The sequence below is a fragment of the Littorina saxatilis genome, unplaced genomic scaffold (assembly GCF_037325665.1).
Source record: "Littorina saxatilis isolate snail1 unplaced genomic scaffold, US_GU_Lsax_2.0 scaffold_124, whole genome shotgun sequence".
Classification (NCBI taxonomy): domain Eukaryota; kingdom Metazoa; phylum Mollusca; class Gastropoda; order Littorinimorpha; family Littorinidae; genus Littorina; species Littorina saxatilis.
Genome location: NW_027126204.1, coordinates 230,188 through 255,704, shown reverse-complemented (window position 1 = coordinate 255,704; position 25,517 = coordinate 230,188). Strand labels below are relative to the sequence as shown.

The following is a 25,517-nucleotide window of genomic DNA, read 5'->3' as shown; positions in this document are numbered from 1 at the left end:
AACAACGACGACTTCAACAATGACCGCGACCAAATGAGAAGAATCAAGCTCACTTGTGTTCTTTTTTTCTAGCACAGATTTATTTGTGTAAACAAATGGTGTGTTTAATTTTCATTAAAATTGCATAAATCACATGGTTGTACCACTTTATTTCTCTCGTGAAAATGTGATGACACGTCATCTTGCAAAGGGGTGTATACCTAGCAAACGCCCACCCCCTACTTGTACCCGAAATCTGTGCGGAGGGGGGGTGAGCGTTTGCTAGGGATTTTACGGTAATATCTGTAGCAAACAACATACTTCAAACATCTTACACGATTGGCATAAACAACAATTCATCAACCGTATCGTAAAATCAAAACTTCTGTGAAATGTCTGTACGGTTTGAATGTTTGTCCATGCGTGGTACTGGCAATATCAGCGTGTGTATTCATCAGCTCACGCAGTGTAACAGGCCCTGTAACACGCCGTGTAGGACCGGGATAGACATGAATCCTGAAGTAGAAGTCATGTCTACTGGTGATGCCGGACAGAAGACTGGGGAAGTCAAAGCTGAAGGAACAGGATCCTGTATGGTAGCTGGCGTTACTGTGGGGGCGGGGCGCGTAGCTAGCGAATTTCACTGAGGTTGTCTGGGAACTCTGTAGGAAGCAGAACAATCATGTTGTTTTGTGTTGTGTGTAATTAAGTGTTTGCGAGTGCAATTACGTTACAAGTAAACACTGTTTGTGAAAATGCCTCTGCCCATGCATTATCTGGATATTGATTAAAAAATATCCCTGTATGTCTTTTTGTCAGCTTTGCTGTTTTTACTGCTGACTCTAAATCTGTATTTTTCGATGCACATGCTCAAGTGTGTGTGTGTGTGTGTGTGTGTGTGTGTGTGTGTGTGTGTGTGTGTGTGTGTGTGTGTGTGTGTGTGTGTGTGTGTGTGCGTGTGTGTGTGTGTGTGTGTGTGTGTGTGCGGGTGTGTTAGTGAGTTTGCGTGTGCGTTTGTGTGTGCGCGCGCGCGCGCGTGTGTGTGTGTGTGTGTGTGTGTGTGTATGTGTGTGTGTATGTACACTCTTCAAAAAAAGTTAAGGATCACTTTTTTTACAAGCACGCCACACATAACAGACAAGACCGAATTCTTTCATTTTACAAACATTATATAATTGAACAACCAAGGAGTAATGACAAACAAAGCAAAGACCGAACGCGGCAGCGACAATTTAGCTAGAGTATTTCCATTGTAAAGAGAAAATGTCCATGTCTCGTGAGTGTAATATACCTCTATGTTGTAGTTAAAAAACGAAGAAAAAAGACCAATGAAGAAGGATGCTCACCGCCTATTTACAAGAAAAAAAGAAAGAAAAAAAAAAGAAAAAAAAGGAAAGAAAAAAAAGAGAGAAGAAAACAAGGAAGCCTGCATGCAACTGAGGTCAAAAACAAAAAACAAAAAAAACAAAAAAAAAACAAAAAAAATTTAGCTAGAGTGTGTCAAACGTGACAACCCTCGAAAATGGATTTCACAACAATGTGAATCAGTGTCAATAACGCGTGTGCCCTCCGTTGTGTGCCAGGCATTCAACACATCGTTGGCGCATGGAGTGGATCAGGTTGCATATGAATGCTCTGGGAACTCCATTCCACTCCTGCTGGAGCCATTGCAGCAGTTGACCCAGATTGGCAGGAGGAGGGTGATGTTGCTGTAACCGACGACAAAGCTCGTCCCACATGTGCTCTATGGGGTTCAAGTCCGGGCTGTTGGCTGGCCACAGCATCCTGTTGACCCTGGCCTGCTGGATGAAGGTGTTTACAGCTGCAGAGCGATGGGGAGGTGCGTTGTCATCCTGAAGAATCGCACGAGGGCCGATCGCTTGGAGGGCTGGAACGACCAAGGGTTGCAGGATCTCATTCTGGTAGCGGAAACCGGTCAAGTTGTCCACTACATGGTACAGATGTGTCCTAAGACGTGTGATGATCCCTCCCCAGACCATCAATAGAGCCTCCGCCAAAACGCTGTCGTTCCAGAACAGCGCCTTCTGCGAAGCGCTCTCCGCGACGCCTCCACACTCGGATGCGACCATCAGCAGGTTCCAAGCAAAAGCGGGACTCATCTGTAAACAACACCTGAGCCCACTGCTGACGTTGCCATCTCACATGTTGAGTGCACCAGGCTCGGCGAGCTACTCGGTGATTAGCAGGAAGGGTTGTTCCTCGGACTGGACGCCTTGCACGCAAGCCAAAGTTGTGTAAGCGGTTTCGGATCGTCTGACCACTAACAACAGTGTTGGTGGTAGCTTGTAGTCGTTGCCTAATGTTGTTTGCCGTAGCCATTCTTTGTTGCATGGCCTGCCTCTGAATGAAGCGATCCTCCCTTTGTGTGGTGACTCTGGGCCGACCAGAACGTTGTCGCTCCTGCACTCTTCCAGTTGCGTGGAATCTCTGTTTTAGTCTGATGATGACAGAGGGAGCCACTGCAAGCCTCTGGGCCCGGCACTTGCCTGGCAGCAACACCGTCTTGCAGCCATCCTATTGCCCTTCCTCTATCCAAATCGCTCAGTTTTCTTCGTGGGGGCATGTTGCTACTGTGCATAATTCTGTCAGCGTGTCAACCTTTAAACACAAGCTGGTGAGCGATGTTTATAGCCAGGACCCTGTTGTAGCACGTGCATCACAACCTCAGTTTTGCCCTGGCATGCGTTCCGCAAATTTCATGGGGTTATAAAAAACACCCTTTTTCTTCCAAAATGCAGAAGCTTTTGAGAAGTCCCACAAAGGGAAATAACTCTGCCTGCCAAACAAAATTCTAGGTCAAGACTCATTGTTCATTTGTTAATTCAAACACGTTAATCTTTTAATTATTATGTCGATGTTTAATTTGTTGGCAATTTTTTTATAATTAGATCCGTTTTTTAACCGATCCTTAACTTTTGGTGAAGAGTGTATGTATCTGAGAGAGAGAGAGAGAGAGAGAGAGAGAGAGAGAGAGAGAGAGAGAGAGAGAGAGAGAGAGACACAGAGAGAGAGAGAGAGAGAGACAGAGACAGAGACAGAAAGTGAGTGAGAGAGTGGAAGAGAGAGAGTAAGAGAGAGAGAGAGTGGGAGAGTGAGAGAGAAAGTGTGTGTGTGTGTGTGTGTGTATGTATGTATGTATCTGAGAGAGAGAGAGAGAGAGAGAGAGAGAGGGAGATAGAGAGAGAGAGAGAGAGAAAGAGAGAGAGAGAGAGTGGAAGAGTGGAAGAGAGAGAGAGAGCGAGTAAGAGTGAGAGAGAGAGAGAGAGTAAGTGGGAGTGAGAGAGAGAGAGAGAAAGAGAGATAGAGAGAGAGAGACAGAGAGAGAGAGAGATAGAGAGAGAGAGACAGAGAGAGAGAGAGACAGACAGAGAGAGAGAGAGAGAGACAGAGACAGAGAGAACTCTGAACTCTGAACTCTGAACATTTATTGAACAAACACTAAGGTTCATTTCAATGGGGAAATGGGGGGAGGGAAACCCAGGGCAGCACATGTGTCCGCAGTGGAGCCGAACAAAGACAACAACAAAACAGTGAAAAACAAAACAACAGAACAGACAGACAAACATGCGAGAGAGAGAGAGAGAGAGAGAGAGAGAGAGAGAGAGAGAGAGAGAGAGAGAGAGAGAGAGAGAGAGAGAGAGAGAGAGAGAGAGTGAGTGAGACTGACAGACAGACACGACGACGGACATAAAGGCATATTTCGTGTTTCTTTTGTTAAAGTTCGTTTGCTTCATGTTCGTTTACATAAAATCGTTACCTGAGATCTGTAGACCTGACATTCATAGTTGTTGCTGGAGGAGAAAGTCTTGGTGATGTTGCAGGAAACGTCAAATGTCCAGGATCCGCTTCTTGCTTCTACCCGAAAGTTCTGAGCTGGCACCACTGCTGGGTCTGAGACAAATGAAACTTAGGCTGAGAGGAAAGACTTTGAATGTGTTTGTTTTTGAAGCATATGCTATTACTTCCATCATTATGCACATGCAGTCAATCTGTTTTGGCAATCTGTTCTGTACTGTCATCCTCACAAATTAATGGCTTGAAAGTTCTTTGTGTTATCCAAAAAACCATACATACGTTTGCTGACAACAATAATACCGACCAGAGCAGACAACTCTAAACTGTATGCATGGCTCTCTATCCTTAGCGGATTATGACTTTATTCAGTTATTCTGCAGAAAAGACAAATAATGGAGAAAACCCGTTCTTTTCTGCAGCATTTCTGCGTAATGTCATCTTTCGCCGAAGCATCGTTTTGTTCTGCAGCAAAGCATTTTACTGCAGTAAAATTGAAATCAAGAATGCTGCAGTAAAACGGTGATGTTGTTTTACTGCAGAAAACCTGTTTACATTTTTTCTGCAGCATTTTGTACTGGCCAAAAGGCGGATTATGACATTATTCATTTATTCTGGAGAAAAACCGAAATGCTGGAGAAAAACTGTCTTTTCTGCAGCATTTCTGCATAATGTCATCTTTCGCCGAAGCAACGTTTTTTACTGCAGTAAAACAGTTTTTCTGAAGCATAATGTTTACTTGGTTTTCAGCAGCATTATTGCGATTAACTTTTTCTTCAGAATAGTCTGTGACAGTTTTTCTGGAGAAAAACGAACGACCTTGTAAAGTAGCGTTTGTATTCGTCGCCCCCTGGGATAGTATAATAGTTTGTTCCGCAGTGTACCAATCAGAAGGGCATTATATTCAACTTCACAATGGCGGCCGAACGTGAACAATTTCTGAAGCAAATCGAACACGAAGTGGACTACTACGTTCGTCTGGGAAAATGTATGTTCTCGTATCTGGCCAAGTGCAGCACGCAGCGGAAAGGAAGTCAGACAGACAAAATACATTCGTGTCACGCACAACTATTGGTAATTCTGGATGATTCCATCTCTCGACAGAGGGGACTCGCATGCTCCAACATTATAATGAGCCAGTACAAAATTCTGCAGAAAAAGTGTAAACAGGTTTTCTGCAGTAAAACAACAGCACCGTTTTACTGCAGCATTCTTGATTTCAATTTTACTGCAGTAAAATGTTTTGCTCCAGAAAAACCCGTTGCTTCGGCGAAAGATGACATTATGCAGAAATGCTGCAGAAAAGACAGTTTTTCTCCAGCATTTCTGTTTTTCTGCAGAATAACTGAATAATGCCAAAATGCTGAAGAAAAAGTGTAAACAGTTTTTCTCCAGTAAAACAACATCACCGTTTTACTGCAGCATTCTTGATTTCAATTTTACTGCAGTAAAACTGTTTTACTGCAGAAAAAAAAGTTGCTCTTGCGAAAGATGACATTATGCAGAAATGCTGCAGAAACAAACAGTTTTTCTCCAGCATTTCTGTTTTTCTCCAGAATAACTGAATACTGTCATAATCCGCTAAGGATAGCTCTCCGCAGACGCTCCGCCTGGAGGGTACCGGGAGCACACTTGTAGTATTTGAGCTTCATGTTATTGCTTCATTCCTAGCAGACTCATGCATGCTTTGTGGCGGGCTCATTTAATGCAATGACGAATGTTGGAAGTTATCTGAGCCCTTCACGTAAACATTCCGGTCATATACAAATGCGTCGGTACAGATCCGGCAGAACCTTTCTGAAAACAGTATTAACGGTACGCATGATACATGTAACGAATATACTGAGCGTCCCGGGAATTCTCTTTTTCAGATGTCGTGCATTGTGGATTAACCTCGATACATTTCTGGTACATTTTGTTCGGCCTCCAGTGCAAACAGGACGCATGGACACATACTTTGAGAGCCGCTTGTATGTTTCACAGAACTTACGTCATGTTGCTGTTATCATTGTCAGAAATGTACTGTATGTACATCGACAATGTTCATCGATAGTTTACTCTCAAGGCAATGAAACTTGCTATTCCGAAAAGACGACACACTTGGCCTTTCAACAAAATGCATTATGAATTCATAGTCCATAGTGAATCTACCAAAGTAACGTTACGAGATACACATGCTGTTGTAACATATATGCAGTGTAAAGTTGAAACCTCATTCAAGACATTAGTTTCACAGCCAATTGTATACTGAAAAAACAATCTGCTCTGTGACAAAGAATTTATCTAATTTGATGCAACGTGCTTTCTTTTAACATCTTCATTAATATGAATCAATATAGCTATTCTGATGAACACGTGGGGGAATTCGGGGGCTGTGATTGGATGGTCTCTTCCGATCATCAAAGCATAATGCTACGGAAGTCGGCCATTTTTCTCAATATCCAAAAGCATTTTTTCAATAACAAAGACGCATGGTTCCGGTTTACCCACCTGTACCACACGATGTTTCACTGAATCGACAACAGCATACACTGACAACTTGAAATTCTTCCCGGGAATAATTTTCAGCTTTACAAATGTCGATAGCATACCCTTTTCTGCTAACTTCCCGATGAAACAGGACTAAACCTATTATTTTCTGTCCCTAAACACCACAAAATGCCCAAAGTCGAAAGATGTAGTACAAACAGGGGAGTAAAACGGAACAGCCGTTTTTGTGTGTCTGTGAGCTTAGTTCACAGTTGCCGACTGACACAAATTTTCGCATTCGGCTTTTCTTATCTCGTAACTCCACACTAAATACCCCACTTCCCCTCTGAAGTATTGATGTACAACCCATGGCACTAACATTCATGTAGTCGTTTATAACTGAGGTTGAAAAATTCGCTTCATGACGAGACAAGTATAAATGCCATTCACCCAAACTGGAAACGTCGCTGCCGTCTGCTCGCTTTGTACGGATTAGCTGTTCTCTTTTCCTCCCCTTGTTGCATCCTAGTTCTTCAGTTGTTTCTAGTTTTCCGTTGATGTTGTGTTTTGGTCTTCTTCATAAGTAGTCTTGTTCAAAATTAAAAAAACTCAAACTTCTTTTTGTTGTATACGAATGAACTAATAAAAAGCTGTTTAACAGCTGTGTTGTCAAATCGAGTTTTTTTTCCAAAGTCAGTGTGGCTCCTGCGCAAAACTAATGCGCATAAGAAACGGCGTCTGCTATCAAAACCTGAGATCAACGCATCGACGCAAAAACTGTCATTTTGTAAGTTTGGAACAACAAATAAAGGTCAGAACAGCTATATAATCGCTATTGTGTTTTCAGCGTAGCAATAGGGTCCGATATTTAGACTCGAACAAGTATAATGCGACTCGTCTTCGTCTTGTGTGTTCAACAAGCAAAGATGCACTGCGTCAGTGTTACGAGTGTACCTTTTTCGCTGGCCGGTTCGCTTCGTCATCCAGCACAGGCTGTTTCATCCATTTTTCGAGCATGTCCAACTGTTTTGCTTTACACTGACGTAAGTTCATGGTTATATGAAAGTATCCAAGAGCTCAGCAAACGTGTATTTCATCCTGATGGAGTAAAATCAGTCCAAACGGTATTCAACACGCAGTTTCAAGGAGCGGCCATTACATCGTTTTAGACAGAATTGACGCTACCAGTATTGACGCTACCAGTATGGGTTGATTAACGCAAGCACGATCGAACAAATTAACTCGGAGATATATTTCACGTAGGCTACATGAAATTACTGGTTAAATCTAGTTAACCAAACCGGTTTTGGCAATCGTAGCCTGGCACTGTGACCTTGGACGGACTCAGAACCTAAATTGAAACTGTCTTTGATTCAATGAAAACTTTCATTGTGCGTGCTTTCTTTACTATCTTGAAACTAAAATGCATTCAAAAGCAAATCGAACAGCGGTTTGAATGTAGATTTAACACATATTTACGGATGCACTTGTTTGCACTTTATTTCTTCAGCGACGTGGCTTTAGCATGGGGTAGTGGAGAGGAACACACCTCGCTGGCTCACCTATTTTACACACCACAGATAACTACAGTACTTTGTTGTGGTCCACGTTGTCTTTGGTGTACGCATGGGATATACAGCTTACAACACGAGTGTTTTTTTTATATGGCTTGTATTTCAGTCAAGACCCAGTGGGAATATCATCGGGATCCACTCGCCAGAGGCTCGTAGATCCCTATGATATTCATCCGCTGGGTCTTGACTGAAATACAAGCCATATAAAAAAACCACTTGTGTTGTAACCTATACATATATATAATAAAATCAAGGAAAAGAAAAGCCAAACTCAAAGAATGTCAAGTGGCAGCCCAAATTTTTGACCTGTTGCAGGGCCTTCCTCAGGGATAGCTGTGTGTGTGTGTGTGTGTGTGTGTGTGTGTGTGTGTGTGTGTGTGTGTGTGTGTGTGTGTGTGTGTGTGTGTGTGTGTGTGTGTGTGTGTTTATACGTTGTTGTGTGCATGATTGTGTGTGTGTGATTGAACACTGATTGACGACAAAAATATATTTCGCTATTATTGTGTGTGTGATATTGTTCGAGCACGATTACTTTTACCTCTTTTGATGCATTTGTTCAACATGGGGGTAATGGTACGTTTTGCAGATCTTTGCAGAAATGTCACCATCAATTGTTTTCATGTTTCGATATGAGATTGTCAGGATCCTGCTCGTCATTGTGTCATTTTGTGGTTGACATCCAATAGATGCTTCAGGAACTATCTTCATGCAAATTGAGAAATCGATTTAATTATAGCCTACGAAAACGTGACGAAATAACGCTAGTTCAAGCAATATCGGAAGACACGTTACAATAATTCATTACAATACGCGTGAAACAGGGATTAATGTCACCTCCACATTAGGTCATATGTTGTAACTACCCAACATTCGTTATTTGAATCTTGTCCTGTCATCATCTTCTAAATTCTGTAACAGAAAGTCTGTCCGATTGATTTCTTTCATTTTGTCACACTTGTTTCAGCACAGTCTGAAATTATTGCAAGCAAAATATTTGCAAAATGTCAGCGAAGTCGATTTTCGAGGTCAATCCCCATCTGATGTTTTTAAATAATGTCAACATGTAAGTTGCTTCCTATTTTTGATCGTGTTATAATATATTTTGTTAACCAGATTGTGTGTGAGACAAGTATGATACTTACAAATCACATCCAGTGCACATGACGTTGCGGTTCTAGAGGCATAGCACTCAATCCTGTAACTGCTGATGGACCGTAAGTCAGAGGACGGCGGGATGGTCAGTGTACTCTGTGTTGATGACCGGGTCAGGTTGTACTTTGAGCCTTGATTACAGGATAACTGGGGTGAACATGAGCCAAGTGTGACGTCTTTTTGTGGAGACTGGGCCTTCAAGAACCACGTCACTGTGTCCTGTGCACCAATCTGATCACACGTGACTACAGTGTCGGACGTCTCGTCCACCGGCAGTCTGCCCGACGAACATCCTGGGAGACGTGCTCCTGAAAAGCATAGAAAGCAGTCATACAACCAAACATATACATATCCAGAACATACACATACATGGTCTCGTGCACCACACACGAAGCTATTTTGTATTGAACGATGAATGAATAGTTGTTGTTGTGGTTGTTTTAGATGTCCTGTTACCAATTATACACGGTAATAATTAATATGCTAAAATCCAAAATGGGAATGGATGTTTACATTCAAAAACTAACAGTAAGACAAGTCGCGTAAAGTGCAATCAATACATCGATCCGTCTACCTTACACAATGGAAATGAACACACTGCATTATTTTCACCACGGGCTGGCCAACATCTTTTCGCCGGGACAACACTGACCAAGTTGTCGTGGTAAAACAAGTCAACTAAACGTAATTGGCATAAAACTGATTTTCTTGATGATTCAGAACATTTTCAATTCCAACATAACATTTGATATGTGTATATTTTTGGACGCAAGCAATATTTAACACTACTAGAATGAATACCCGCTTCGCCGGGTAGCCGGCTTCGCCGGGAAGAAGTACTTAGAGCCGTACGCCGGCTTCGCCGGGTCCGAACAATGGACCCGCCAAGCTTAGGTCCCTCCCAGATTCGTGGAATGGGAACAGCACGAAAATGATTCAGTGGCCATAATGCCATTCCTGACCATATCGAGTCCCATCCTTGTCGACGAATGTAACCGTGTTAATCACCTTTGGAGGCGAACTCCACTCAAACAGGACTGAGCAAGTTAGAGCTTATCTCTAAGCCCTTTTGAACTGTTATGGCTTCTCAAAGGAAGGCCAGTACATAAAATTACACAAAAGCCGCCAGACAACATCACAAACAGAACTGAACAATGCACAGGTGTTGCTCACATAGAGACACACACACACACACACACACACACACACAAACACAGAGAAGCCGTATCTATAGAGAGATAGACGACAGTGTATTTTTCGCGTGGCTATAAATTGATTCGACCTTTGCACTTTTACAGTGAGGATAATTTACGGGTCCAATTTACGTTCTGGACACTGCGGTGACCTTCTAAAAATAGCAACAGAACGCCGGGAATATCCGAAGATGCCCCCTTCACACTATAGTGCACCATACGAAGGAAGGGAGGTAAACGCTGAAAACATGGAGAAGATGAGAAGATAAGGAAGAGTTACTTATAATGGTGAAATGAACACAAAAACCAAATTCGGTTCAGCGCTGCGCGCTGAGAGCACGTGTTGAAATATCTCATCGATGATATTGTGTCCGGGGTGTAGCTGAATACGGTGTCCAAATTTGAAAAAGATCCACCGAGAACTTTGGCTTTGGTGTGTCGGTATGGGGGCCCGGGTAGCTGAGGTGGAACCAAAATAGCTGAGGTGGAACCAAAATCGGTTCAGCGCTGCGCGCTGAGAGCACGTGTTGAAATATCGACCAGGTTGTGTCCTGTACCGGGTCTACCTGAATATGCCCACCAAATTTGAAGCAGATCCATCGAGAACTTTGGCCGTGCATCGCGAACTCACACACAGACACACAGACACACAGACACACACACAGACACACAGACAGACACAAGTCGTATATATATATATAGATGTGATTGCGATTTCAATTTCAGAATTAATCCGATTAGCAATTAATTATTTAATTTTAAGGCTTCTAAGCTGAAATGCAAACCGTGGACCTTTGCACAGGGTCAAAGAAAGTTTGAAAAAACATGTTAATTGAGCTATGCGCTTGCTGCAGTGCCGCCTCAACATTTCGTACAAACCGGACATAATGTGATCGAAGACATTTTTTCCAAAGAAAGAATTGTCTGCGGAGTGCATCTGGAAGAAATTACGTGCAAAGTTTAATGAACATTTGTCTGGTATTGCTCCACACACACACACACACACACACACACACACACACACACACACACACACACAAATACACACACACATACACACACACACACACACACACACAGACACACACACACACACACACACACACACACACACACACACACACACACACACATACATAAAACACGGAATCATATCAACATGGAAACACGGAAGGACAAATAGAAGACAAACGGAACATGCAGACATACATGCATTTGTATAAGACAGTGGACAATCATAAGTGATATATCGCAATAAGTTCATACTACTCTCTTGATCACTTACCGAACGCTTGGCCGACACAGACAGCCACCAAAAGTAGGTTCAAACAAACTGTCACCATAATGAAGTTCGCACACATACACTCTTTTGTTCAAATCACTCAAACTTGAGAATGTGCACGATATTGATCACTGGTCTCATGAAAGCAGAGAAGTCACTATTGTTGTCAAGTTTCAGATCCTGTTACTGTATTGACTTGGAAGTTCAACAATCGTAGAATCTCATTAGTAATACAATGTGTCGTCAGTGTTAGACAACCCGGTAAATATTGCCGACTTCTGCCACTTATGATTCACCCAGCCACGGATTCTTACTACTCGTACGAAAACGAACAGCACACCAAATTTACATCCTGGTTGAAGCCAAACGTAAACTGTTAAATGTTTAAAATAGCCGCACATAAGCGCTATTTTTATCGTTGTGGCTGCCATGTATGCCAAAGCTTTATGATACTGATTGTAAGTTGTTTTGTCAATCGTTTCATCGATAAATAGTAATGACTATCAATGTCATGTGTCAATGCACATCAATACTACATTTCTTGAACACTATTCTGACGACGCAACCTTTTGTGCATTATTAACATTTTTAAAAATCCGAGTGTGAATGTCTGTTCGTGGCATTCACGGCGGAATTTGAAGAAAAATAAATAAGTTCAGAATTTGTAGCATAAACCATTGAGCTGCAAACAAGTATATACATGCAAACCCTTGCTGTTTATTAAACTGTCACCTTTTACTGCATTCACATGCGAACAGGACAGTCACAAACAAGTCGCGTAAGGCGAAAATACAACATTTAGTCATGTCAAATAGCTGTCGAACTCACAGAATGAAACTGAACGCAATGCAATTTTTCAGCAAGACCGTATACTCGTAGCATCGTCCGTCCACCGCTCATGGCAAAGGCAATGAAATTGACAAGAAGAGCGGTTTAGTAGTTGCGCTGAGAAGGGTAGCACGCTTTTCTGTACCTCTCTTCGTTTTAACTTTCTGAGCGTGTTTTTAATCCAAACATATCATATCTATATGTTTTTGGAATCGGGAATCGACAAGGAATAAGATGAAAGTGTTCTTAAATTGATTTCGACAATTTAATTTTGATAATAATTTTTATATTTTTAATTTTCAGAGCTTGTTTTTAATCCAAATATAACATATTTATATGTTTTTGGAATCAGAAAATGATGGAAAATAAGATAAACGTAAATTTGGATCGTTTTAGAATTTTTTATTTTTTTTTACAATTTTCAGATTTTTAATGACCAAAGTCATTAATTAATTGTTAAGCCACCAAGCTGAAATGCAATACCAAAGTCCGGGCTTTGTCGAAGATTACTTGACCAAAATTTCAACCAATTTGGTTGAAAAATGAGAGCGTGACAGTGCCGCCTCAACTTTCACGAAAAGCCGGATATGACGTCATCAAAGACATTTATCAAAAAAATGAAAAAAACATTCGGGGATATCATACCCAGGAACTCTCATGTCAAATTTCATAAAGATCGGTCCAGTAGTTTAGTCTGAATCGCTCTACACACACACACAGACACACACACACACACACACACACACACACATACACACACACACACACACACGCACATACACCACGACCCTCGTCTCGATTCCCCCCTCTACGTTAAACATTTAGTCAAAACTTGACTAAATGTAAAAAGAACTTCTCACCACGCGCGCGTGGTGATAAGAGGTTTGAGTTATTAATGCGCCCTTCTTTGATTGGCTCGGAGCTGGCGCTGAAACTGACCGAGGCGTCGGTCAGCGACTTGCGCAGAGCTTAGCTAGCGTCACTCCGCAAGATTACAGCAAGCTGAAAGGTCAGGTTTTTGGATGTGGTGACACGTTTTTCTACCACCCACCCCTTCTCCATTTGATCAATGGAGGCATTTTTTTGGTAACTTTTTTGCTCTTAAGCTTTTTATGGGGGCGAGGACGCCCCCATTCTATACGGATAGTTTCGAGGTTGACCATGGGCAGCGCCATTTTGTTGTGAAATACGTCATCAGTTTGTGTACACAGGAAGTTGTGACATCCGTCACCCTATGGGAGGGGTGGAGGCAACATTGTTCATCTGTAGAAAGTTGTGAAATCCGTCACACTATGGGAGGAGTGAAGGCAAAATTGGTCATCACAGAGTTTGTGTAACACAGGAAGTTGTGAAATACGTCACCCTATGGGAGGGGTGACGGCAAAATCGCAAAAACATGATAGATCGCATTGTGCAGGGTCAACTGCAACACACTCAAACCGAGCCATTCATACCTAGTTGTATTTGAGCGACTTATATACCGACATTTTTATGTCTTATTTTCAGCACAGGTGTAGGAAAAATCATGAACCAAAATGTTATTTATTTTCTAATTTAACATTTTTTTTACAAATATGACCATGGTCTTTTAAACATACAGTGACATTAAACATTGTTATGTTAAAAAAAAAGAAAAAAGAAAAAAAGCTTTTGTGCACAAATCAGAAAATACATTGTACATTTTACCTACAGGCCAAACAGTGTCTGTTGGCGGCAAAGGACCCAGCAAGTTGCTATTTTTAGATCGATTAAAAGTTGTCAAGAACAGGCGCTTACATTTGGATGTGTCCACTGCTAGTAGGTTTGGTTGTGATCAATCAGAATGATGTGGGAATAAAAATGTATGACAGTTTGGTATGATGACATGTAATTCAAATATGCTGAAATGTAATATTATACATGATATAATATTATTATGGCTGTTGCCATGACCATGAACCCCAAGAAAGGTTTAATGTTATGTAAAATCAAAATACCAAAATCAAGCACCTACTAATCTGGTCTACGGTGCGGGAAGATTGAGGCCAACTTCGCCGCGCGCGCCGCGCTCATTGGCTCAGTATTGAACTTGCGTCAAGGCCGATGCGCGTAGATTCCCAGAATGTTTACTTTCGGTTAGATTCTTCGACAGCATTCGCAGAGGTGACTGCCGTTACAGAGGTGAGTAAAACTGACCATCGAAAGGAAAATAAGATTCATTATATTGGTAATACTAATAACATACTTGCACAAGCATGTATCTACCAAAACTGTATGGGAGCACATAGTTGGAAAGGCGTGGTGAAGCGATCAAATCGAATCGTCCGTCTCAGTCAGTGCACTGATCAGCCACCACGATTGAACGTCACTGTCTGTATTTTGTATGTAAGCAGAGCTTCCAAACTAGTTAAATCCTGATGTAGTTTACAAAAACAAAACAAAATCTCATTCCTGTTCCATTGTTATTCTTGTAGTTGTGATATATTCTAGTGAAACTGAAAGTAAGTGTTAAAAGCAGAAAAGCCGGACTGAATCAGGTAAATGGGTTGGGAAAGTTTTGCTAAGAAATCCTGTTATTTCCCTGGGTTAATAAGCATCTCTTTGTCCAACTATTTACACAATTTATTTGACTAGTTTGTGGTTTCAATTGAAATTATTGTTGTATTTATTTCTAGACTGCACGAACTTGCATTGATTGCATTTCATTGTTACAGCACAAAACACTGAATGACACATACTGATTGACGAGCATGCCAATAGCCTTCTCGTTTTACAGTATAGGTACTGATAGTTACATACAAGTTTGAATATCACTTTGAACACTGCCACATTCAGTTCTTTTCATCATTGAATAATTTTGTTTCAGGAAGCAAGCACCACTTTTGTCAGAAGTGTGTCAAGCTCAAAGTACTATTTCACAAAAGGTGAGAAGTTATTCGTTACATTTGCAACATTTATTGTTAAAAAATATTAAACATAAAGGCAGAATTTGTTTGTCTTGTGATTGTGATGCCTACAACTACACCCGCTTGTGATTTCTCAGTCAAGTTACTGCAGATTTGTGTATATTTCAGTCTCATGTGGTATTTGCCATATTTTTGTGTGAACATGTGTATTTTTCAAGACTTAGATTCTGTGATAACATAAAATACCATAACACATTTGACACCAGTGCATCATATAATATTTTTGGATAATTCTCATTACGCATGATTTTTTATTGTGTCACTGTGTGTACATTTACATGTGTTTTTAAATGTCAACAGGTGACAGTTCCACTTTTGGAAGAGGTGTGCAGTGAGATTGCAGAAAATGAATGCCTGTCAGCTGATCTGTGAAGCCATGTTAAAACCTTGGACTGTAAGTGTTTAGAGAAACACTGTATGAATGAATACAATTTTGTTGGAGTAGTGTTTTCACTTTTGCTTATAATGTAAAACAATTTCAAGTTTAAATTTCAAGTTATTCAGTTACGCTGAGAATAACCTGTCATATATACATGACAAGTAAACAGTGCTCCCTGTATGGCATACGTGTAATTATTGTTGATCATTCGCGTACACATTCCAGACTTCAATCAATCAATATGAAGCTTGTCAATGTGCAAGTGTTCTTTTTGGATACAATGGTGTGTGTGTTTGCCTTTCTTTTAAAGTTATACGAGGCAGGGAATTATCCCAAGATATGGACTAATAAAAATCTATTATTGTATATATATATATACAGTGGACCACCCCCCCCCCCCCCCCAATTTGATAATCCCTACCTTTTAAGACCTTATTTTGTCAGTTTGTCTGTGCATAACTTCTGTAAATTTTCCTTCATTTTAAGACTGCCTCCTTTTAAAGAACCGCTTTCTCAGATTGTTTGAGGTAATACAAAGGTGGTTCTATTGTATGTGTTCAAGTGTAAGACTTTGTGGTCTGTTTGACAGGTGCTGTTCTTCGGGACAAACTTCAGGTGTTTGAGTCATGCCTTGGTCTACGAGGGAAGTTCCGGAACGCGGCTAAGGAAAATAATAATAATAATAATAAGAACATTTATATAGCGCTAAATCAAAAACTTTCGTTAAAAAGGCTTGCTCTAAGCGCTTGACATCTAAACTAAAACGTCATTCACACTCTTTACAATGATGTACAAGAACTTCATGTCGCACTCTTTCATTCAATATAGCACCATTCACACAGTTGTTATTCTGTACAAGACAATAAGTTAGTCTAACATTTAGAATGTTCATAAGATGAAAACAAGAGAAAACCAGACTGATTAAAACAACTGCTTAGTGCTAACAAAGCATGAATCTTAATGATAACGTAATACATGTTTAACTGTTAAGACCATAAAAAAACCTATATGCTAAAATAACTTCGAACTTTTAAGAACTTCTTATAAGATACACAGCACATCTAGATAAACACCAGAATGATAAAACAAAAGGCAACTCGTTAAAACTATTAAATGCATCAACGTCTAAAACACGAAAGACTCAAATATAAGATACACAATTCTCTAGAATTGTTTATTAAAACTGAAACAGACCTGCTCAAAGTAAACCATACCCACCCCCTCCCTACCCACCCCCAACCCTCCTCCTACACTAAATACTAATTATTTCTACTCTTAACTTCCCAACTACACGTTATCCATAAACTATGCACAGGAACATGTGTGTCAGCATTATGTGGCACCGACATGACTTGTGCATATCTAGCTTACAGCTAAGGGTTAAAGTTAAAGGACTACTGCAGTGAAAAATTATATTTATAATAATTTAAAACAAAAGACAAAAATAACAAGCTGAATAGAGATGGAACCGTTACAGAACAGGATGGCAAAATGTTGCGACTTTAGGAGTTGTGTTTCTGGAAGAGGTGAGTTTTGAGTGCTCGCTTGAATGACTGTACTGACTGAGAGTGGCGAATGTGAGAGGGGAGAGAGTTCCATTGAGTAGATGCGCAAAATGCAAAAGTGCGTTGTCCGTATGCTTTTGATTTTGTGTGTGGGATGACTAGGGTGCGGCTATCAGAAGAGGAGCGGAGTTGTCTAGCAGGAGTGTATACAGTGAGAAGTTCAGAGAAATAAGCAGGAGACGAGGCAGAGAAGAAGTGAAAGCAGAGAGTGGACAGTTTGTATTCAATGCGGGCTTGGATGGGTAACCAGTGGAGTGTGCGGCGAAGTGGTGTGACATGATCTTTTTTTCGTGCTTTGAGGATCAGGCGTGCTGCAGAATTTTGAACTTTCTGTAGTTTGTGCAGGAGGTAGAGTGGACAGCCAGAGAGAAGAGAGTTACAGTAGTCAAGTTTAGAAAGAACAAGAGAGCAGACTAGAGTGTTTGTAGTTTGAACGGACAGAGTATGGCGGATGGTTGCGATCTTGCGGAGTTCAAAGTATGCGGACCTACAGATGTTGGAGATGTGCTTGTTGAGTGTCATGTCTGAGGAGATGGTGAAGCCGAGGTTTCTAGCTGAAGAAGAGAAAGAGATGTCGGTATTGCCTACTTGGACAGACGAAGGTTGAGAATTTGGGAACTTAGTGGACTTTTTCATGCACAGAAGTGCCTCTGTCTTATCATCATTTAGTTTTAACTTATTTTCTACCATCCATGACTTAACATCTAAGATACAGGTCTGAAAAGGCTCACTCATTGTACTACACAAGCCATGCAAGCATAACAGAGGTCACCAAGTCGACTCATGCATCAGCTTCCATTTGCCTCAGGATGTTTGAAAGGCTGGTCGAAGCAACCTATGGGTGCAAACAGGAAGACAACGCGAATGACCGACCGGTGCCAGTGTGTGAGGAAGGATGTGATCAGGTATGTTGCTGGGAGTGTGGTGAAGAAACTAAAAAAAAGTTTGGGGCCTCAAGAAAGGTGCATACAGATACGAGAAACTGCGCTGTTTAGAAGCACTGAGGTTCAGTGAGCTGTCAGAAAGTGATTGTGATTCTTCAACTGACATGACAACGGTGCTTAACCGAGGAGGACTGACATTTGTCAAAGACAACATTGTGCAAATGTTCCTTGACATGCAGGACATTTTTCGTCGGACTGTGGGTGTCGCTTGCTCTGCCAAAATGAAAGCTGATGACAAGGACTTTCTGCAACAGTGCCAAACCAATGATACAGTGCCTGTGCTTTTTTATGACACAGTTTATGCATTTGACATTTCTTTGAAAGTGCGAGAAGATGTTTTCGAAAATGCTGTCCTGCTTTTTTTTTTAAATCCGAGTTCACCACAAGCTGAGGACAATGTCAATGATGGACAAAGTGCAGCGCGGGTGGAACGAGTAGAGCATGAAGAACAGGTTGCGTACCAGTGACACTAACATTAACAAGGTGTGAGACGGGCAAAGTTAGCTACATTGGTGCTCAGTGATTTACAAGCATGTTTTCTGTTGCTATGTAAATTCTCCTGTCTTATGTAGAACACACACACTTTGTATTACATTTTTTTTTTACAATAATCTCATTTGGTGCTGGGTACAAATATTTTAAAAGTTTTCAGGTTCATGTTATTCTCTAGTTTCACTTTTTGTTTTACGCTCGACACGTGTTTGAATCTGTATCTGTCTGCAACTGTGAGTAAGTACACCTGAATCCAACATACTAAAGAGAAATAGAGAGTGTGAAAGGCGCCACGCGAAATCCTATGCCATATCCATCTTTAAATCATGTTAGTCCAAATCTGTTCCAGATCCAGCTTTTTTGTTGTTCTTTTTGATCAGTAAAGTTTTACAAGTTCGATAGTTTTTAGATTTTATTTAGTCATTAATTTTACACTAAATGTGTGTAAGATAGATTCAAAGTTTGCTTAAAATATGTAGGAAAATGTTGCTGTAAGAATCGTGTGCGCTTCCTGTTCCGGCGCTTCCTGTCTGCCATTTTTCTTTGTATAAGCCACAGTTTTTTGTTCCATTAACATCAGCCATGACGCACAAACTCAAAGGCCATCATTGGGTAAATATTGTTCAATTTGTTTCTATTGTCAATTTTCTGTTCAGGAATAATTATATTAGTCTTGTAGTAGGGAAAAGTTTATTGTTTTGTACGTTTTTTGGTACAGTCTTTTACCATGTGGTGTTTTAGTGTTCGCCATGATGTGCGCAGTTTTTTGCAAAGTTTATGTACGGTTTAATTAATATTCAGTGTGTCAAATTCAAGTAAGAGTGGTATTTTATACATGTTTGCCTTTCATCTAAAATGTTGGTAGTGTATGGAAATGCATTTGTGCCAAAGGATAACGTTTTGAAGTTATTTTGTTTTTAACCATTTTCTAGTCACCAGTATTCTTACCTGTGATTCAGATTAAGTTTTTGGTTTGTTTTGTTATTTTTCTTTTTGTGTAAAGTGTGTAAGAGATAAAGGTAATGATCAGAGCTCTTTTTCTAAGTTGGTAGAATTCTTATTATCTCCCTTTAAGTGTAATAGTTTTTAAAAAATGACAAGTTTCACAGGTTGTTTCCCTTTGTTTTGTAGTGTCAGTAATGTTAGTAGTTGCTGTTCATTATTAGTATGGTTGAGTGATTGTTATGTTATATTGTTTTCAGTTTGACGGTGCAGTATGTTGATTAAACATCACAAGTTCAACTACTCATCAGTTCTGCCAGGCTTGTTTTGTGCGGCTGTGACAGTCAAACCAATGGCTACACCATGCCTGGACAACCACGTCTGACTCCAAAACCCACTGCAACGAATAAATGAGAGCATCATCAACATGAGTCAATCAGAGGAGTCAACCAGACCAAAACGTGAAGTCAGATACACAGAAAAGTACCAAGAAAGGTCAAAAGGCTAAACCACCAGGTGCTACAGTCACACCAAAGGAAGACACTTTCATATACACTTATGAAGCATGGAAAAGGGGTATGCAAACCTTACGTCAGAACCTAAAACACCAGCTGTCTGATGAGGAGCTTACCAACGTATTACAGACAGCAGAAAATTTACGGAAGTGTGTTTTAGAAGCTTTCACGAACATTAAAACTCCTGACCACTTGACGCTAAGGAGAATGGACTGCTGCTCTGCCAACACCAACAACAATGTATTGCTAGCGCAAATACGCACGAGTGAAACAGATCAGCTTGCTTGGAACCAAGAAGAAGAAACAGCACGCCTGCGTGTCATGTTGGACACGGAATATGCCCATTCAGTCTATGGGTCTAAAACCTCTGGTTCTGGCAGAAGTTGTAGCAGCAGCGCTTCCTTGTGGTCATCACAGGAGAGTATTGCTACAAAACGAGCTGAGGCGTTGGCTAAGCTTGCAGCTCAGGAAGTCGAGATGCAGACACGGCAAGAAATTGCGGCAGAGAGAGCACGCCTAGACCGCTTGGAGGCAGAACAGAACATCAGGGCTACAAAGGCCATGATCAAAGCTTATGATGAGCTGGGGCACCCAGAAGCAAGACCCACCGTCCGTCAGGGAGCCCATGAGGATAACGTGACCACCCATAACCAGACTCTCGTCAACGACAACCGTCAGCCGCCTTGCGCTCACGTCAGTTACAGTCGCTTGCCACCATGTGAGCCGTCCACTTTCACTGGTGACCCACTTCAGTTCGTCAAGTGGAAGCGATCATTCGAGGGCTTGATTGGTCACACGCACATTTCATACGCAGAGAAGCTGGCCCTGCTTGAGCGCTACACCGCCGGAGAAGCGTATGAATGTATCGAGGGAGCATTCTTCAGGTTCGACACTGAAGCATACGACGACGCATGGAGAACGCTGAACGAACGCTATGGACATCCATCTGTAATACTGAACGCCTTCAGAAAGAAACTCAACAACTGGCCAAAGGTGGGAGGAAGAGAGTACAACGATCTGCGAAGATTTTCAGACTTTCTCGTCACCGTGGATAACGCCTCACCCCACATCCCGGGTCTCAAGCATCTTGATGATGAAGAGGAGAATAAGAAGCTGCTACAGAAGCTACCAGACTGGATCATCACAAAGTGGGGAAACGTGGTAGCACAACATGATACAGACGGCCGTAGTTACCCAAGCTTCCATTGTTTCACCCAGTTTCTCGCCTCACAGGCCAAAGTCGCGACTAGGCCAGTGTGCTCTTTACAAGCTCTAAAAGAGGACAAAGGAGAGACCAAACCATCACATCCTACCAAGTACAGAGGACCTAACCGTACAGCCGTAAGCATGGCAACGACTACAGATCAGCAGGTGAACCACACACAAAACACTCCAGATGTCGACTCACAATCTACTCGCAAGCTTTGTGTCTTTTGCAAACAGACCAACCATTTTCTACCAAACTGTCAAACCTTTCAAACCAGGCCTGCTGAAGAACGAAGAACTTTCGTTAAGGAACAGAGACGGTGTTTCAGGTGTTTGCGAACAGGTCACCATGCGAAAGACTGTAAAAACCATCACACCTGCAAGAAATGCCAAGGCAAACACCCCACAGCGCTCCATGACGATAATTTTGTCAACAAGAAAGGAGACCGCACCAGAGATGCTGCAGGTACGCAAGCCACACAAACAACAGCAACAACCTGCAAGGTGTCATGCAACGCTTCCTCACACAGTGCGTTGACGGTTCCTGTGTGGATATCCACAAAGCAAGATCCTGACAAGGAAAGATTAGTCTACGCCCTCATAGACTCACAAAGCGACACAACCTTCGTTGAACGTTCAGTCGTAGACTTCTTGAATCCATCCTCCAGAGAAACCACGCGTCTCAAGATAGAGACACTCAGAGACGACATCCAGTCAGGGATTGTATGCGACAGAGTCTCGGATCTGTGCGAGCCTAAAACAGTGACACTTTTGTTGATCTACCACCTGCCTACTCCATTGATTACATTCCTTTGCGACAAAGCACCATACCCACTTGCAACACTGCAAAAAGCTGGAGCCATCTGCAGCAGATTGCGCATGAGTTACCTCCCCTACTCAACTGTGATCCTGGCGTTCTAATCGGGTTCAACTGTTCTCATGCGTTCCTGCCCAGACAATACATAGTCGGTGGTGACTCGGAGCCGTTTGCAGTGAGGACAGATCTAGGATGGGGCATCGTTGGGAAAACCTCGCCGACGTCACAAGGTTCTTCATCTGAGAACGTAAGCGTCTGCAATCGTGTCACAACCAAAGAACTCCCAGTCATCAAACCAAAGGACGCATGTCGTATATTGGAAAGAGACTTTGAGCAGGACGAAAAAGATGGCAAGCCCACTTCACAAGAAGATGAGTTGTTCATGAACATTCTCAGCGCAAACGTTGCAAGAGACAGTGACGGACACCTACAGATGCCGCTTCCCTTCAAGAAAAAACCTGTTCTTCCAAACAACTACGTACTGGCAGCCCAACGTTTGGAACACTTGAAGAAGAAGCTACAAAGAAACACAGAGTACTACAATGAGTACAATGAGTTCATGAACGACATCATAAGAAGAGGTGATGCAGAAGAAGCCAAAGAAACCACAGGCCAAGAATGGTATATACCACATCATGGTGTTTTCCATCCTCAGAAGAAGAAATTCAGAGTTGTCTTTGACTGTTCTGCAAAGTTCAACAACACGTGCCTCAACGACCATCTACTTGTCGGCCCAAACCTCATTAACAACTTGGTGGGCATCCTCAGTCGATTTCGACAGCACTCTGTCGCTTTCACCTGCGACGTGGAGAAAATGTTCCACCAGTTCCGAGTGACTGAAGAACACTGTGACTTCCTACGTTTCCTCTGGTGGAAAGACGGCAACCTCACAGACAGCCCCGCTGTGTACCGAATGAAGGTACATCTGTTCGGAGCTGCTTCCTCTCCAGGCTGCGCCAACTACGGACTCAAACATCTAGCCAAAGAAAACCAGGACAAGTTCACAGAAGGGTCTCACTTCATTGAAAGGGACTTCTATGTGGATGATGGGCTATCCAGCCAGCCGACAGAGGAGAAAGCCATTAACCTCATCAAAGAAGCGGTAGCAATCTGCTCCACAGGAGGCCTGAGACTCCACAAATTCGCATCCAACAGTCACAAGGTGATGGAGTCGATTCCAATGTCAGAACGCAACGGAAACATGCAAACGATGGACCTCAACTTCCATGATCTGCCGCTGGAACGAACTCTTGGAATGCAGTGGTCTATAGACAACGACACTCTCCATTTCTCCTTCATGCCCAGTGAGCGGCCATGCACACGACGAGGCATCCTAGCCATTGTTGCCTCTTTGTATGATCCCTTGGGGCTGATCGCACCATATGTTCTGACGGGCAAACAGATTCTGCAAGAGGTTTGTCACAAAGGCACCAAATGGGACGATCCTGTGCCGATAGAACTGCAGTCAGCATGGAACACCTGGAAAGAAGACATGGATCAGCTGAAACTCGTTTCTATCCCAAGGTGTTACTACCCAACCAACTTTGGTTCTATCACCAACGTCCAGCTTCATCACTTCTCAGACGCCAGTACCACAGGCTATGGAATGTGCACCTACCTGAGACTGGTGAATGCTGAGGGTCAAACGCACTGTTCTCTTGTCGCTGCCAAGGCAAGAGTGGCTCCCAAGAAAATTGTGAGCATTCCTCGTCTCGAACTGGCAGCTGCCGTTGTGGCTGCAGAGGTTGGTCACGCCATCAAACAAGAACTCAGCTACACCATCAGTGAAGAATTCTTCTGGACAGACTCTCGTGTAGTGCTGGGCTACATCAATAACGAGGCAAGGAGGTTCCATGTTTTCGTTGCCAATCGAGTGCAGAAGATCAGAAACCTCTCGGACCCAAGTCAATGGCATTACGTCCCATCTGAAGACAATCCTGCAGATCACGCTTCAAGAGGTTTAAGAGCAGCTGAGCTGATGCACAGCAAATGGTTTTCCGGACCCAAGTTTCTGTGGGAAACTAAGCTCTCCCTACCCTCGGCTACGTCATCAGCTCTCAAGCCTGAAGACCCAGAAGTTCGCACTGCCTTGACAACCCAAACTACGTCCTGTGCAGTAGATTTGGATGACAGACTATCTCGTTTCTCAAGCTGGAATGTGGCAGCACGTGTGATGACAAGAATCTTGCGACTCAACAAGTCTCGCGACAAAAGCTCAACAGCAGAACTTTCTGTGGAGGAAATTCACAATGCCAAACTCTCCATCATCAGAGGTGTCCAGTCTCAGTTCTTGGCAGCAGAAATCTCATGTCTTTCCAAGAAGGGAAGTTTGCCTCAAACGAACAAGCTTCATCGCACCGAGCCATTCCTGCAAGACGGAATTCTTCGTGTTGGTGGGAGACTCAAGAAAGGTTCATTCTCCATGGGTGAAAAGCATCCCATCATTCTCCCCAAGAACTCTCACGTCACAAGACTCGTGATACTCCATTGTCACGAGAAAATCAAGCACCAAGGCAGAGGAATGACGCTCAACGAAATCCGCTCCCAAGGCTTCTGGGTACCTGGAGGCTCCAAGCAGGTTGCGAAGGTTCTCAGCAAGTGTGTCGTCTGCAGAAAGCTGCGAAGTGACGCCCAAGGTCAACAGATGGCTGATTTACCCAAAGAAAGAGTCGAACCATCCCCTCCCTTCACGTACGTGGGAATGGACTGCTTCGGCCCTATGTTGGTGAAGAACGGAAGAAAGGAAGTGAAGCGCTACGGTCTTCTCTTCACCTGTTTCTGCTCCAGAGCGGTTCATCTTGAAATGCTCGACGATATGACCACAGACTCGCTCATCAACGGCATTCGCTGCTTCATCGCAATCAGGGGTGCTGCGCAGAAGATTTTCTGTGACCAAGGTACCAACTTTGTGGGAGCAGACAATGAACTCAGGAGTGCATTGAAAGAAATGGATGAAGATGAACTCAAACAGCGGCTTAGAGACCACCAAATCCAGTTTGTCTTCAACACTCCATACGCAAGCCACGCAGGGGGTGTGTGGGAGAGACAAGTACAGACCGTGAAATCAGTGCTACGAGCCACGACTGCACTCTGCCCCGGACGACTTGACGACTCGTCTCTTCGTACAATGTTGTACGAATCCATGGCCATCGTGAACTGTCGACCCATCACTGCTGTTCATCAAGGTGACCCAACCTCACCAGAGCCCCTCACTCCAAACCACATCCTCACCATGAAATCCAGTGTTCCCCTTCCCCCACCAGGCAAGTTCATGACAGAGGACTTGTTTCTGCGAAAGCGCTGGCGTCGCGTCCAGTTCCTGGCACAGCAGTTCTGGTCAAGATGGCGCAAGGAGTACATCTTGGCACTCACCCAACGACAGAAGTGGCTTCACCCCAAGAGGAACCTCAAGGTGGGAGACG

The 25,517-nt window shown here is 42.6% G+C and overlaps 1 long non-coding RNA gene across 1 annotated transcript; it reads left to right on the top strand.

Moving 5' to 3' along the window:
• The first annotated feature begins 13,790 nt into the window (after positions 1–13,790).
• On the top strand, positions 13,791–16,281 carry LOC138954662 (uncharacterized). The gene is made up of 4 exons (XR_011451931.1): positions 13,791–14,450; positions 15,136–15,193; positions 15,536–15,629; positions 16,204–16,281. It is a non-coding gene; the product is annotated as an uncharacterized lncRNA (long non-coding RNA).
• The last annotated feature ends 9,236 nt before the right edge of the window (positions 16,282–25,517 follow it).